This window comes from Schistocerca nitens, chromosome 4, assembly GCF_023898315.1.
Source record: "Schistocerca nitens isolate TAMUIC-IGC-003100 chromosome 4, iqSchNite1.1, whole genome shotgun sequence".
In the NCBI taxonomy this organism is placed as follows: Eukaryota; Metazoa; Arthropoda; class Insecta; order Orthoptera; family Acrididae; genus Schistocerca; species Schistocerca nitens.
The window spans coordinates 134139776-134154887 of record NC_064617.1 but is presented as its reverse complement, the minus strand read 5'-3'; the positions used below and the strand labels follow the sequence as shown (position 1 = coordinate 134154887).

At 42.4% G+C, this 15112-nt stretch overlaps 1 protein-coding gene across 1 annotated transcript in view; it reads right to left on the bottom strand.

Annotated features, from left to right (window-relative positions):
- LOC126251684 (uncharacterized) overlaps positions 1–15112 on the bottom strand; it is a 404158-nt gene that overhangs the window by 195896 nt on the left and 193150 nt on the right. The window lies entirely within an intron of this gene.

The window sequence follows — 15112 nt, the reverse complement described above, 5'->3', positions numbered from 1 at the left end:
ACTACGCAACTGCAAAACTTTTGATTACATTGAATTATCATTTTCAAGTAAGTCCCCTCATTTTCAGAAAAACTGAACAAACTTATTAACAACAGTTCCTTTTAGACTACTGATTAGTTGTCAAAAAGCAGTAGATGCTAGTAACAGCTTTTGCCAATTAGTGCTCATGTATTAAAAAAAATACTTGTCAGAATAAAAGATGGAACATTTTGAGAAGAAAAAACTGGTGTTATCTATTGATTGATCAGTTTATTTATGCGATATTTCACTATAGTTGAATCGGATCCCTGACATTGTGCAGTAACAGGCATTATACAGTTGGCCACACTTTCAAATACACATGCTGCCAATTACACCACCACGTTTTCTACAGCTGCCACCACAGCACGAGGGCACTGCCACGAATTATTACGCTGCTGCTAATGAGAGGCAAGCATCCCCTCTCCAGAGCTCCAGCAGTGGGTGTACTTAAGTTTGAACATTAATGTCCTGGCTCATTTTTATTTCTTTCCCACTTGAAAAACATTTAGACTTTCATAGTGGCCAGGGCTCGACATCTTCTAATTGACATTGTATTGAAGAGTGACAGATTTGTAAGTCTTTTGTATCTGCGTGTATTTCTACACTCAAATTTCTTGTTAGCAACAGATGTTGCAAATTCTGCAAGAAAGTTATGTATTATTTTTACTATTTGATTTTAGATGTAAGCTAAATAAATATCTGAAGTCTCTGTTCAAGAACGGCATCTGTTCCTTGTTCTTGTATCCACTAAAGAACCACACAGCATGCAAAGGAAGACACAACAAACTGGTGACGAGGATGGGATGGGGAGCTTTGAATATCGGAGTGGGACAATCTTTTTTAAGTCTATTGAATTATTTTTTGTGCATATGCACATATTTAGCTGAAATATTTAAGCTGAGTTATTTAAGGAATTATGGCAAAACAGGAAGAACAATGTGTAAGTGCTGTGCAGTGTCTAATATGTGCAGTGTCTAATATGTCTTGTTCATTTTCAGAGTCAACAAATAACAGAACTGCTGTCAGCAGCTTTTTCCCCTCGTACAAGCACAAGCAGCCCAGCAGCAAAACGCATCAGAAGCTAATGAAGGAATTCAGCTACTGCCTCTGCCCTTCCAACAGTTTGATGATATGAAGGAAACATGGAAAGAATACATAAAATGGCTGCATCAACATTTCAATGCCTACAAAATCACAGGTGAATCATGTCATGCATTTTTCTTTTCATGTGTAGGAGTGTACACCTACTGCCTCCTAGTGAAATTGTTTCCCCTCAGTGAGTCCCAAACCCAGCCACACAAGGGATATACAAAACTGGTCTGCCCACAAAAGACTAGAAAGCCCTTCAGTGTTATCTCATGTTCAGATTCTGCACCTCCTCCTGCTCAAAAATAAGACAAGGGAAGACACAGAAAATGTACACACATGCAACATTGTAGTGATCAGTCATATCAAGGATGGATTGTGGAATTGCAGGGCATGGCTAGAGACTGTAAATTCAGTTGTGTCTGTGGCGCAGCTTGTCAGTGTGAAATGCTTTGCGATGCTATAATTCAGAATCTATCAGATCAGAGATTGAGGGCTGAAATTTTAAAGCATCACAACACTAGCCTTAGTGAAGTGCTTAAAGTTATTGAAGCACGCGAAGTTCAAGATATGGCCAAGCAAGTCTTCTGTCTACCAGTTATTGCTTTACTTGAGACAAACAACCCATATCGCAGCCACAGCCCCAACCCCAGCACTCGCAACTCAGCACCGTATAAACAAGGCCAGACACACAACATCCAGCATTTGCATTGCCAACACAACACTTATTACACTGCCCCAGTTCCACGCAAAATGAAGTCATGCGTGAAATGCTATGTCACCTATGATCGGAAGAACTGCTTCTGCAGACAAGCTGAATGCAATTTCTGTCATTGCACGGGACATACAAAACTGGTCTGCCCGCAAAAGACTAGAAAGCCCTTCAATTTATCTCATGTTCAGATTCTGCGCCTCCTCCTGCTCAAAAATAAGACAAGGGAAGATACAGAAAATGCACACACATGCATATAATGCAAATACCAAACACGTCAAAATGGCTCTCCCAATCTCGAAATTCACTAAAGTACTCTAACACAGTTTTTCACAACACAGAATGGACAACTGCCTTCAGAGAGCATGTCACAAACTGTGGATTACATTGTGTATCTGTAACCAGTAGATGCCTTTACAACTAAATACCACAGCTCCTGTGACACTCTTTAACCTAGATACATACAAAAAAATTGGCCAACCATCCTTACAAACATCAAGTGTGCATCTCACCATCTATAACAGTGACAGCATTTCAGTGCATGGAACATGCTGCTTACCTGCAAAATACAAAAACACGACTAAGGAAGTAACTTTTGCTACAGTCCACTCACGCATGATCCCAAATATTTTTGGTATTGGTGCATTTGATTCCTTCAGGTTAGATGTTGTGACTTGCTGATCTCTCAAAGTGCCACTGCGCAGTTACGCGCGTCCTCTATATGCGGCGCTATCTGCCACCCATGCAGCAGCAGCGCCACCTAAGCGGCCAGCCAGCCAGGGGCCGCTAGACTTGGACTAAGTTATGATTTGACTGTTAAAGTGTACACATGTCTTACTCTGTTTACTTGATCTGTGACTTTCACGTATTGCGTCTTCCCTGAAACATATTTCTTCAACTTTAAGTTACAACAATTGGCGACGAGGTAGTGATTTTTCTTTTCCATCGTTGACCCACATATTTCCATGGCTACTTTAGAGCAACTATTGCAAGGTCTCATAGATCAGCAAACGCTTCTCACAAATGTGATTCGTGATTTCATCACGGCATCAAATGTGGGGCATCTCTCGTCGTCATCTCTACCTACTTTCCTCCTTATGATGAGACGGCGGAAGACTGATCTGATTATGAAAAACGTCTTCGACAGCACTTCTTGGCATTTCATGTCACGGACGAACAAACATGTAAGTCTCTGTTCCTTTCATGGATTTCACCTCAAATGTATTGGTTGTTGTCACAATTGGCTCCTTTGAAAGATCCTGCATCTTTGTCCTTTGCTGAAATGTGCTCACTTCTGTCCATCTATTTTCAAAAGCAAACACATGTGGTGGTAGCCTCTCGTGTTGCCTTTTATCGTTGTCAAAAACAACCGAATCAATCCTATCGCCCTTGGGCTGCTGAACTTCATGGCCTCAGTAGAAAGTGTCAATTTGTTACTGAAGTTCACAAAGAATCCTACGCCGATTCCATGGTACAGGATGCTATTATCCGATCGGCACCCTTCAGTTGGCAAATCCGACTCTAGATGAAGTCCTATCCATCGCTCAGTCTTTTGAAATTTCTCGCGCAGCTGGAGTGCAAATAGAGGCATGGGGCGACGTCGGGGAAATACAACCTCTGTGCGATGTTGACAAAGCGTGTCGCGTGTCCCCGCCGGCCGACGTGGCCGCAGTACACTCCCAAGCGCAGCCTCGGCCTAACTGTAAACAAACCTCTAAGAAACTGCACCAAACCCACGGCAACTTCAATCATGTCCACAGTGTTTTACGAAACATTCACGAGAAGATTTTCCACAACGTTGGGCCGTGTGTCACAAATGCAAAAAAAAAAAAGGGTCATGTGTCATCCGTGTGCAAATCCGACTGCATACGTGATGTTCATGAACATGACGCTGATTTTGATTCTGTGTTGTCTGTCAATTGTACTTATTCCCTTTCAGGGAAGTTATTCCTCACCGTGCAAATACTTGGCCGAGATGTTCACATGCAGGTGGATACTGGTTCTGCTGCCACTATCATCAATTCTCAGACGTATCTTCAGTTGGGTTCTCCAATCCTGTCACCTGTCACTAGGCAATTACGGACTTACAATAAACAGAAGATTTGTATCTTGGGACAATTTGATGCTGAGGTATCTTACAAATCTGTCGTTCGCACTGCTCCCATATTTGTGGTCGACCATAGTAACACGGAGAATCTTTTTGGTTTCGATGCCTTTCGCGTTTTTGCGTTCTCCATAGATGCCTCTGTCAATATCGTCTCTGATGCTATTCCTTATGCTCAATTGGATTCCTTGTCAATGACATTTTCGTCCCTTTTTTCTCCTGGGTTAGGCCGTGCAAACGACTTTGAAGCTCATATCATGCCCAAACACACTGCTCGGCCTAGTTTTTTCGGGCTCGGCCCATTCCTGTGGCCCTTTGTGATCAGGTCAAATGGGAGCTTGATCGTCTCACTGCTTCAGGGGTCTTGCTTCCTGTCACTTCCAGTGAGTGGTCCTCTCCTGTCGTTGTCGTTGCTAAGCCAAATGGTGATATTCGTCTCTGTGGCGATTTCAAAGCCAATGTAAATGCTCAATGCCTTATCGACACTTACTCTATGCCTTGACCTGAAGAATTGTTCACAAAACTCGCTGGAGGCCAGTATTTTTCTAAACTTGACCTGCCAGAAGCTTATCATCAACTTCCTCTTGACGCTGCTTCCCGGCAGTTTCTGGTCATTAACACGCCTTTTGGCCTCTATCAATACCAACGATTGCCATTCAGGGTTGCCAGCACCCCTGCTCTCTTTCAGCGATTCTTGGAACAATTATTGCTCACTGTCCCTGGGTGTATAAATTACCAGGACGACACTGGTGTCACTGGCTCCACCACTGACGAACATCTTCAAAATCTCCGCACACTTTTTCATGTCTTACAGACTGCCGGTCTTAAGTGTAATCTTCAGAAATCAAAATTTTTTCAGGCATCTATCACATACTTGGGGTTTCAACTCTCTCGGGATGGTATTCGTCCACTTCAGCAAACTGTTGCTGTGATCGATGCCCTTTCTCGCCCTACATCTGTTAAGGAACTGCAGGCCTTCTTGGGGAAAATAGCATACTATCACAAGTTTTTACCATCTGCTGCTTCGGTGGCTCAGCCGTTGCATTGCCTGTTGCATAAAAACGTGCCTTTTCACTGGTCCACGTCATGCGATGCAGCTTTCCAGAAATTGAAGATAATGCTGAAACAGGCCCCGTGCCTGGCTACTTATCGACCTGGCCAACATCTTGTTCTCGCCACGGACGCCTCTCAATACGGGTTCGATGCAGTCCTTGCGCACCGTTTTTCTGATAGTTCTAAACAACCCATTGCTTATGCCTCCAAAATGCTCACGGATGCCCAACAAAAGTATTCTCAAATTGAAAAAGAAGCTTTGGCCATTATTTATGCTCTTCATAAGTTTGGTGTTTTTCTCTATGCATCCAAATTTCATCTTGTCACGGATCACAAATCACTTGTTTCCTTGTTTCATCCATCAACGTCACTTCCCGACAAGGCTGCACACCACCTCCAGCATTGGGATCTTTACGTCTCGTTTCAATTATGAGGTTCATTTCCGGCCGACGGCTCAACATGCGAATGCTGATGCACTGTCTCGCCTTCCCATGGATCCTGATCTGGCATTTGATAGGGACGAACTTTTGTGTTTCCACCTGGATGTTGCCGAGCAGCAGGTTGTGGACGGGTTCCCCATCACCGGGGACCGGCTGGCGGTTGCTACGGGTTCTGACCCTACCCTCTCCCGGGTTTTATGCTGTATTCAGAAGGGTTGGCCAGATTGTTCCTCCACTAAGACTTCTGATCCGTTGCAGAACTACTACACTTTGCGTTACCATCTCACGGCTATGGATGGTTTTATCCTCCTTTCCACCGAAAATGCTTCGCCGCGTGTTGTGGTACCTGCATCCTTGCATGCTTTGGTCTTGCACCTCCTTCACCAAGGGCACTGGGGTGTCCTTCGCACAAAATCTCTGGTGTGCTGTCATGTGTACTGGCCCGGCATCGGCTCTGAAATCGCACAGATGGTTGCTGCCTGCGGCCCCTGTGGGTCACAGGCCACCGCCCCGAAGTCATCTTTGTCACCGTGGCCTTCGCTTGAGAAGCCCTGGGAGCGTATTCATGCCGACTTTGTGGGACCTTTTTTAGGCACTTACTGGCTTCTCGTTATTGATGCCTACTCTAACTTTTCTTTCATTTTCCGTTGCACATTGCCTACCACCGCGGCAATCACCAATGCTCTAGCTTGCATTTTCTCTTTGGAAGGCTTTCCCTCTACTCTTGTTACTGATAATGGTCTGCAATTTGCCTCTTCTGATTTTGCGGATTTTTGTGCCCGTCACGTCGTCATGCATGTCACGGCCCCTACGTTCCATCCACAGTCAAACGGTAAGGCTGAACATCTGGTCCGCACATTTAAAGCTCATATGAGGAAACTCCTGACTTCTTCTGCTGCTGATGATGCGCTTCTCCAATTTCTGGCTTCTTACCATTTCACCCCCATGGGCGACCACAGCCCAGCTGAGCTCTTACATGGCCGACAGCCCCGAACGCTACTTCATCTTCTGCGGCCTTCCACCTAATGGCCGCAGGTGCCTTCACTTGGCTGGTTCACCACCGACGACATTGTATGGGTACGGGGATATGGCAGGTGGCCAAAATGGAGTCCTGGCCGCATCTTACGACACCATGGCCGACGTCTGTATGAAATCCAGACGGATACGGGTGTTGCAGTGTGTCATTCGGACCAGCTTTGGCCTCGTGTGCCGGCAACGCCTATTCCGGATGCCGTTACACCACCTTCGGCTCTACCTGACTCTCAGGATACTGGAATCTCTCATTACTCACAACACAGTCCTCTCACCATCATATCAGTGCCAGCACATGAACTGACGGCACCAGGAGACATGCCCACACAGGAACCGGATGACCATCATCTGTCAGAGAAACTCTACTCGCCTCCTTCTCCTACGGACGCGGGCACATTGCCCATGTCTCCTGTTATATCAACCGGACTTGTCACAACAGGCAGATTGGTGCACGGGGCTCCGGCAGATTCGACCCCCACATCTTCTGTCATCTCGACCCATTATCATCAGGGACACTTCCGTCCGTACGGGAAGCCTCCTCCTCGAGACTTTACGGCCAGTCAAACAACACCTATGGACGTTAGCAATCTACAGGCCACCTCCATCAAGACCTGTGCAAAAAATTCAAAGGGGGGAAAAGTGTTGTGACTCGCCGATCTTTCAAAGTGCCGCCGCGCAGTTACGCGCGTCCTCTACATGCGGCACTGTCTGCCAGCCATGCAGCAGCAGCGCCATCGAAGCGGTCAGCCAGCCAGTGGCCGCTAGACTTGGACTCAGTTATGATTTGACTGTTAAAGAGTACACACGTCTTACTCTGTTTACTTGATCTGTGGCTTTCACGTATTGCGTCTTCCTTGAAATATATTTGTTCAACTTTAAGTTACGACATTAGACAAACAAGACGAGGTGCATGCCATGGATACAAAAATTTTCCATGCCACAATTCAACAACTCTGTGACAAGTATCAAAAATTTGTTCAATGTAATTGGATAGATAAAAAAATCTACTCACCAAGTGGTGGCAGAACACACACATAAAAGAAAATTATAATTAGTTACGCTTACAGAGCCAGTGGCTCCTTCTTCAGGCAGAAAGGCTGAAGGGGAAGGAAGAGGGGTGAAGGTTTAAAGCTCTCAGATTTTCAAATCTCGTCCGGTGCAGCCTCCAACATTCAGTCTTTCCTTCGCATGTCGTCCGATAAGTCTCCCCTGACCTGCAGTTCTGGGTGACTTTTCCGAAATCTATCCCTTTTCCCAGACCTCTCCAGTCATTTTCTTCACCCCTCTTCCTCCCCCTTCAACCCTTCTGCCTGAAAAAGTAGTCACTGGATCTGAAAGGTTGCCTTATTATAATCTTCTTTTATGTGCGTGTTCTGCCACCACTTGGTGAGCAGATTTTTTTATCTGTCCAGTTACATTATATTGTCAAAAATTGATTGTTTTCTTTGTTAAAATGTTCAGTGGTACTGTAGTATGTGCAAAAGATTTTCACACTCACATTATGCTGAAAGCTAATGCACAACCCAAGTTTTGCTGCGCACGCCCTGTGCCACATGCATTACATGACAAAGTGGCTACAGAAATTCAGAGACTACAATGCGTTGGTGTCTTAAAACCTATTTCGGAAGACCTTAGTCATCATTCATAAGCCAAATAGGAACATTCATCTGTGTGCAGATATCAAACGCACAGCAAATTCACAGACATTGATTTGCACCCATTCCCTATGCCACACGCATTACATGGTGATGTGGCTACAGAAATTCAGACTGGAATCCGTTGGTGTCTTAATAAATATTTCAGAAAGTCAGTGGGTATCAATTAGTCATTATTCATAAGCAAAATGGGAAGATTCTTCTTTGTGCAGATATCAAATGTACAGTAAATTCACAGTCAGTCATAGATCCCTAACCACTCCTACATATAGAGAAAATTTTGGATCACCTAACGGGGGGACAATTCTTCTCAAAAATTGATCTTGCAGTAGCCTATCTCCAATTACCATTGGACAAAGAGAGAAGAAAGGTTTTGTTGTTAATAATAATGTTGGCTTGTTTGAATATAAATGCCTTCCTTTTGGAAATGCTTCTGCACCTGCATTGTTCCAAAATTTTCTCAAAGAGGTAACATTGAAGGGGCCTCCTTGTTTTAATTATCTCGATAGCATAATCATCTCCTGACAAATACCAGAACAGCACCTTAAAAATTTGGATGGTTTTTTTCAAGTTTTAACTGAGGTGGGCCTCAAATGTAACTTGCAGAAATGTTCTTTTTTCAACACGATGACTGAATACTTAGAACACACCATTGATGCCTATGGTGCTTGTTCTTTGACAAAACATTTGCAAACAGTTCAGCAGTTGCCATCTCCAAAGAATTTATGTGAACTGCAAGCTGTTCTTGGAAAATTGACTTACTATATAAAGTTCATTCCTAATGCGGCACAAATTGCTGGACCTCTTTAATCACTTCAGATACCAAAATGTTCCATTCCACTGGACAAAAGACTGTGACCCAGCATTTCAAAGACTGCAAAATGCATTGCTTTCTCAACGTTGCCTTTTGCACTATAATCTGCTAAAACCACTTGGGCTTGTAGATGATGTCTCCTCCCATGGCATCAGGCAGTTTCATCCCACAAAACTGGCAAAACAGAACAGCCTATCACATTTCTGAATAGTGCTCAGATCAATTATAGTCAGCTGCAGAAGGAAGTCCTAGCTATAATAATGATGTCACCAAATTTCATCATGATCTGTGTGGTAGAAAATTTTTCCTTGTCACGGACCATAAGCATCTGACTGCACTGTTTCATTGGTAAAAACAAGTTCCTGATCACATGATGCAAAAGCTTCAACATTGGTTGCTATTATTGTCAGATTACCAGTATGACAGTGTTTCACCCAACAGCACAAGACATAAATGTTGTCACATTGTCTCATTTACCTGTCGACACAGATGCAACATTTGCTGCATTGGATACTTCCTGCTTACATATTGATTCTTCTGATATGCAAGCACTGGATTCTTTTCCTACTGATTCATAGCAGATCACACAAGCCACGAAGCACAACCAATCACTACAATTGTTAAAAAGTTACCTTCGCAAATGTTGGCTGTGCTCTCCAAAATGTGTTCCCGATCCCTTAGCATGAAGATACTTTGTGCACTGCAATAGTTTATCTCTTCTGAATATGTGATTCTGCTTCACATGTCTAACGAATGAACAAGAGTGTTAATCCCCTCCCTGTTGCAACAGCAAGTGTTAAGTCGTTCTATATAGACGTCATTGGGGAACTGTTCGCACTAAGCACATGATACGCCACCATTGTAAATGGTTTAGATAAGCAGGTGGAATGTGTAAGGGCACAATGTTGTGCTTGCACTGACAATAGACCGCTCTGCAGCTGGAATTTTTCTCCTGGCCACATTCTGAACTCTATGGCAATCCCTCCATGTAGACTTTGCTGGCCCCTTTTGGACAGATCTGGTTGATTATCATCAATGCCTACAGCAAATATCCTTTTGTTATCTCGGTACATTCAATAAATGCCGCCAGCACTATCAAGGCATCCGCTTCTCTATTTTCTCCCCAAGGCTTGTCACAAACAACTGTTTCTGACAATTGACCTTCTTTTTCTTCCAAGGAATTCTGCAAACACAACGGAGTACAGCAAGTCAGTACAGCACTTTTCTTGCCACATTCTAATAGTGAGGCCAAACTTTTCGTTTGAATATCAAAGATGCAAGTATCAAAACTTCAGGCTTCACATTCAGGTGAAGATGCCTTACTGATGTTTCTGAGTTCATACTGTACTCTGTCTTGCTACAGATAAAGTTGTTTCAGATTTCATCATTGCACGTTTCAGGCCACCATGACACAGCCACATCTGCCTGCCACAAAGCAGTCTCCTACACAGCTTACCGAGCAGGTGCCTTCATCCATGGCTATCTGACTGATGGAAGCTTCTGCCTGCCCACCTGCAACACCATTACTGCCAACACCACAGGTCACCATTTCCATGAACATTGACGCTGTCACTAGTTGTCAGCACCCTCCATGCTCCTACCTGTGCATCCGGATGTGTCATGTACTTGTTTTCTGGGGCAATTTCCATGGTGCACAAGACACAATGATGAGACGTGGGTCTAGTCTCCTCTGTCCCCAGCCAAGCAACGAGCCTCATCATTATCCATGGCACAGGCCTCCCCCCTGTAACTTCCAATTTGGGCAGCGAGGGGTGCTGTATTGCCCGTTATCCAGTCGACCGCACTTTCAAATATGCTTGCCACCAATTATGCTGCTGTATTTTCTACAGCTGCCACTGCAGCATGAGGGTGCTGCCATGAACAATTTCATTGCTTCCAATGAGATGCAAGCATCCCCCCTCTGAAGCTCAAACAGCAGGTGTGTTTAAGTTCAAACCTTCATGCCCTGGCCCAATTTTGTGTGTTTGCCGGTTGAATAACATTACACACTTTCACAGTGGCCAGGACTCGACATCTTCTGAATAGACATTGTATTGAATCTGTATATATTTCTACACTCAGATCTACTGTTAACTACTGATGCTGCAAATTCAGCAACACATTTATGTATTATTTTTACTATTTGATATTAGATGAAGAATAAATTAATATTGAAATTCTCTGTTCATGAACAGCTTCTGTTCCTTGTTCCTGTATCCATTAAAGAACCTCACTGAGTGCAAAGGAAGACATAACAAGTTGCAGCAGGCTGGGGGCAGCAGGTTCATGAGCCTACCTCAGCCAATAACGTAAGATGATTTTGTAAATGTCTCTATGGCAATGACTACTGTCACAGCTCTGTACATGGCTATTGTTTCTGCCTGCAGCTCTTAGTGCTTCACAGTTGAAAACTGACAACAGTGCTGTGAGCTGTCAGGGATCATCTTATGCCATCTCAACTATAGCATTTATATCTCCTGCTAACGGTAAATAAAACATTTCTTCAATACATAACAGTATTTTCATCAAAGTAATTTACTGTGCAAATGCTCATTCAATCATTAGATAATGGTATAATGTTCTGTAGCTCAGACAGACACAATGTGCAAAAAAATTTTCAAACTATAAAAGAAAACTCTGACAATAATATCAAAAAAGAATAAATGGGGGGCTCACTGCCTTAAATTACTTAAAGATCTAAGAACATTAAATGTTCCTTCTTAATATGTAGAGTGGTGCCCTGGCTGAGTCAGTTTACTCTTTCATAACCCCCAATTTATAAATAGAATGCAAATCTTGACCCTTCTTCACAGAGGAAGGTAATACAACAAGATGATTGGGTTTATGCACTAGACAATTGGGAATTGTGGTGGGGGGGGGGGGTTGGAGACAGAGAGAAAGAAGTGACGGAATGTCATCCTGTTGATGATGATGCAATACTATTTCAAACTGAAGAAGGATGAGGGCGAGAACCAGCTATGTACTTCGCAACAGAACAATTCTGTCATTTGCCATAAGTGGTTTCGGGATGTGAATTTAACCACTATCCATAGAAATGCTATTCCAACACTACATCATTCCACCACATAAAAATGGCACAAACTGGTAGTGCCATTTTTAATTCAACATTAGAAACAGAACCATTAAAAAATCACTAATGTGAGCAATACATACACTACAACTAGGATTTCCCTGCAAAGACTACAAGAAGGTAGGATATTATTTAGATCTGCCAGCCAATTATATGTTTCACAACAGCTCATTTGGCAGGGACATGGTTAAAGATACTGTAATGAACAAGGCTCAAGTGTAAGATGTCCATTGTTGGTGCCTTCTTTCTTTTGAATGTTTCTGATTATAACCTGCTTCTTGTGATGTGGTAATATTGCATACTTTTTCCAAAGACTTCATTACTTTGCCATGAAAAATACTATTTTTATCATGTGACTGGTTATAGACACAGATTGGACTAGGATTAGAATACAGGTACTTATATCTAAGGGATGTGGTACACAATGTTCACTCACTAAGTCACTTAATGAAGCACCAACTTGAAATGATGACATCTGTGGTCAGACAGAGCAGTGCACGATGTTGTGATAACTGTCTGAAACACTGCAGCATGAACAATGGAACCAGGGAACAGAATGACAAACATCAGCAATTAGCTATTGTAGGTAAATAGGATACACTGGCTGACATGCACGCACAATTTACTTTAAATAGCCCCACAAGATAACATTTAGTGAAATATTATTGGATGATTTGATGAGCCTCAGGGGGACAAGTCCTTTCTATCAGTTTACCACAATTCACAGCACAGAAATGGTTCTGGATGACCACAAAGTGGTGGATCCATTTCATGCATCACTGTACTCCTTTGCAATAAAAGCAATATTGTAGCATTCCCAGTTATGAGAAATGAAAGAGATCTCCCAAACCTCCGCCATTCACTTCTGATGTATGAAAGTGGGACGGTAATAGGTGGAACTTGAAACCTCTGCAAAGTGCTGGCCCAAGGTGTTGGAAATACAAGGTGTGATCAACAAGTAACAGGAATTTTTGTTTTTCTTAAAGAATCTTTATTTATTCATAAACATAAACTTTGTCCCCTTCAAAGTAATCCCCCACAGATATCATACACTTGTATCAATGCTTTTTCCAATCTAGGAAGCACATCTGGAACTCACTTTTTGTTATGGTGTTCAGATCCTTCAGCAATCCCATTTTTATCTCATCAGCGGTGGCAAAAAAATTTACTTTCATGATATCTTCACCCCTGGGAATAAAAGAAGTTGCAGGGGTCCAAGTAGCATGAATAAGGTGGCAGAGGGAACATAACACTTTTGTTTTTTGCCATAAAATCAAGAACAAGCATTGAGGTGTGAGAGGGAGCAATACCATGATGGAATTTCCATCAGTAATTGTCACAATTCTGGTTGTTTTCTTCGGACTGCTTTGTGCAAACAGCACATAACTTATGCGTAGTATTCCTTATTGACCATATGATCATAAGACAGAAACTAATGATGCATTATCCCATTATAAACTAAGATATCAGTAAGAAGAACCTTCACATGTGATCGAACTTCCCAATTTTTGTTTTTGTTTTGGGTATTCAGGCGATTTCCACTGGAACGATTTGATCTTGGTTTCAATGTTATACCCTCACACCCATGTTTTGTCACTTGCTATATCCTTCTTTACAGGTTCTGGACCACTGTTCGACTTCATTGAGCAATTCCTGAGCAATGTCTACGCGACACTGATTTGGTTGAATTCAACAATTTCAGATCATACTTTGTCACTACATGTTTCATGCACAAAACATCTGAAAAAATTGCTTGGCATGAGCCAAAGGATAAGCTGACATCATCAGCAACCTCTCTGATGGTGATCTGGTGATTTTCCAGAACCATTTTCTTTACTTCTTGCACATCATCATCATCAGTAATTGAATTGCTAAAGCATCCAGATCAGTCACCATCTTCAACGTCTTTTTGACGCTCTTTGAAGCATTTATGCCTCTATTAAACTCTTGTCTTCCTCACAGTAGATTCACCAAAAGCCACAGTCAACATTTTGAATGCGGTGCTCCACTTTTATTCCATTTTTCAAGCAACATTTTATTGCAAATTCTTTGATCATCTTCTTTGAAATTAAAAATTCACTGTGCACTCACAACCATGTATAACCTTTTTGACTGTCACCAATAAACTAAAAATACAAAACAGCTGAAAATGCATACATAAGTCAGCAACATGTTTACCAACAAGGTAAAAAAAAAAAAAAAAAGTTCTTGAAAACTGGATGTATAAAACTGGCAAAATTGAAAAATTCCAGTTACTTTTTTATCAGAGCTCGTATCAACAAAATAGACTATAATATTGTTTGCAATGATCAGATCTAGTGTTGGAAGACAGACCTTGCCAGCAACACAATGAAGTTTATCCCAAATGATGGAAGAGATAATAAAATGGTTAAGAGAATTAACAAAAGAGATCTGTGAGGCTTTTTTTGTTACAACTGATAATTCAACGGCTCTTTGCATGCACCGTTCAGTGGTGTTCAAAGACACGGAGAGTACAACTTTGTGCACAAATCATATATTGGCGTTCCTCATTCAATCAAGGAACTGGCATTTGGCACAGGAGGAAAGACACTTAGTGTTGGAGAGGAACTCTACCTGGCTTTCACTGCTGTGGAACTACTGTTTGTCACAGGTCACCAATAAGGAGTAATGCTTCCAGTAACCTCTAGAAAACTGCCAATTTCTTATGCACAGATTGCATAAGGTTCAGAAAGTGAATTATGCACCAGAAATAGTAATTTGAGTGTGTTTCTGAGACAAGAACATTTGAGACAGTTAGAAAGCTGTGTGCTGCAGGAGAGATCCAGTAGTGACAATGAACTTATAAATATGAAAGGAATGTGTGTGTACTTGTGTTAGAGGAGACGATGTTAAGCTGATCCAGCATGCCTGTGGGAATGGTGGGCATTGCAGTCACCAAGCAGCAAGGAAGATGTTGGGAGATGGATCATAAGCTATACTACACTGATGGAAAAAAATTGCAACACCAAAAAGTAATTAATATAAAGTAGTGAAATTTCTGGAATACATTTGTCTCTGTAACATATTTAAGTGACCAACATTGCAAGATTACAGGTTAATGTAAGTGCGAGATAGGCCATTAC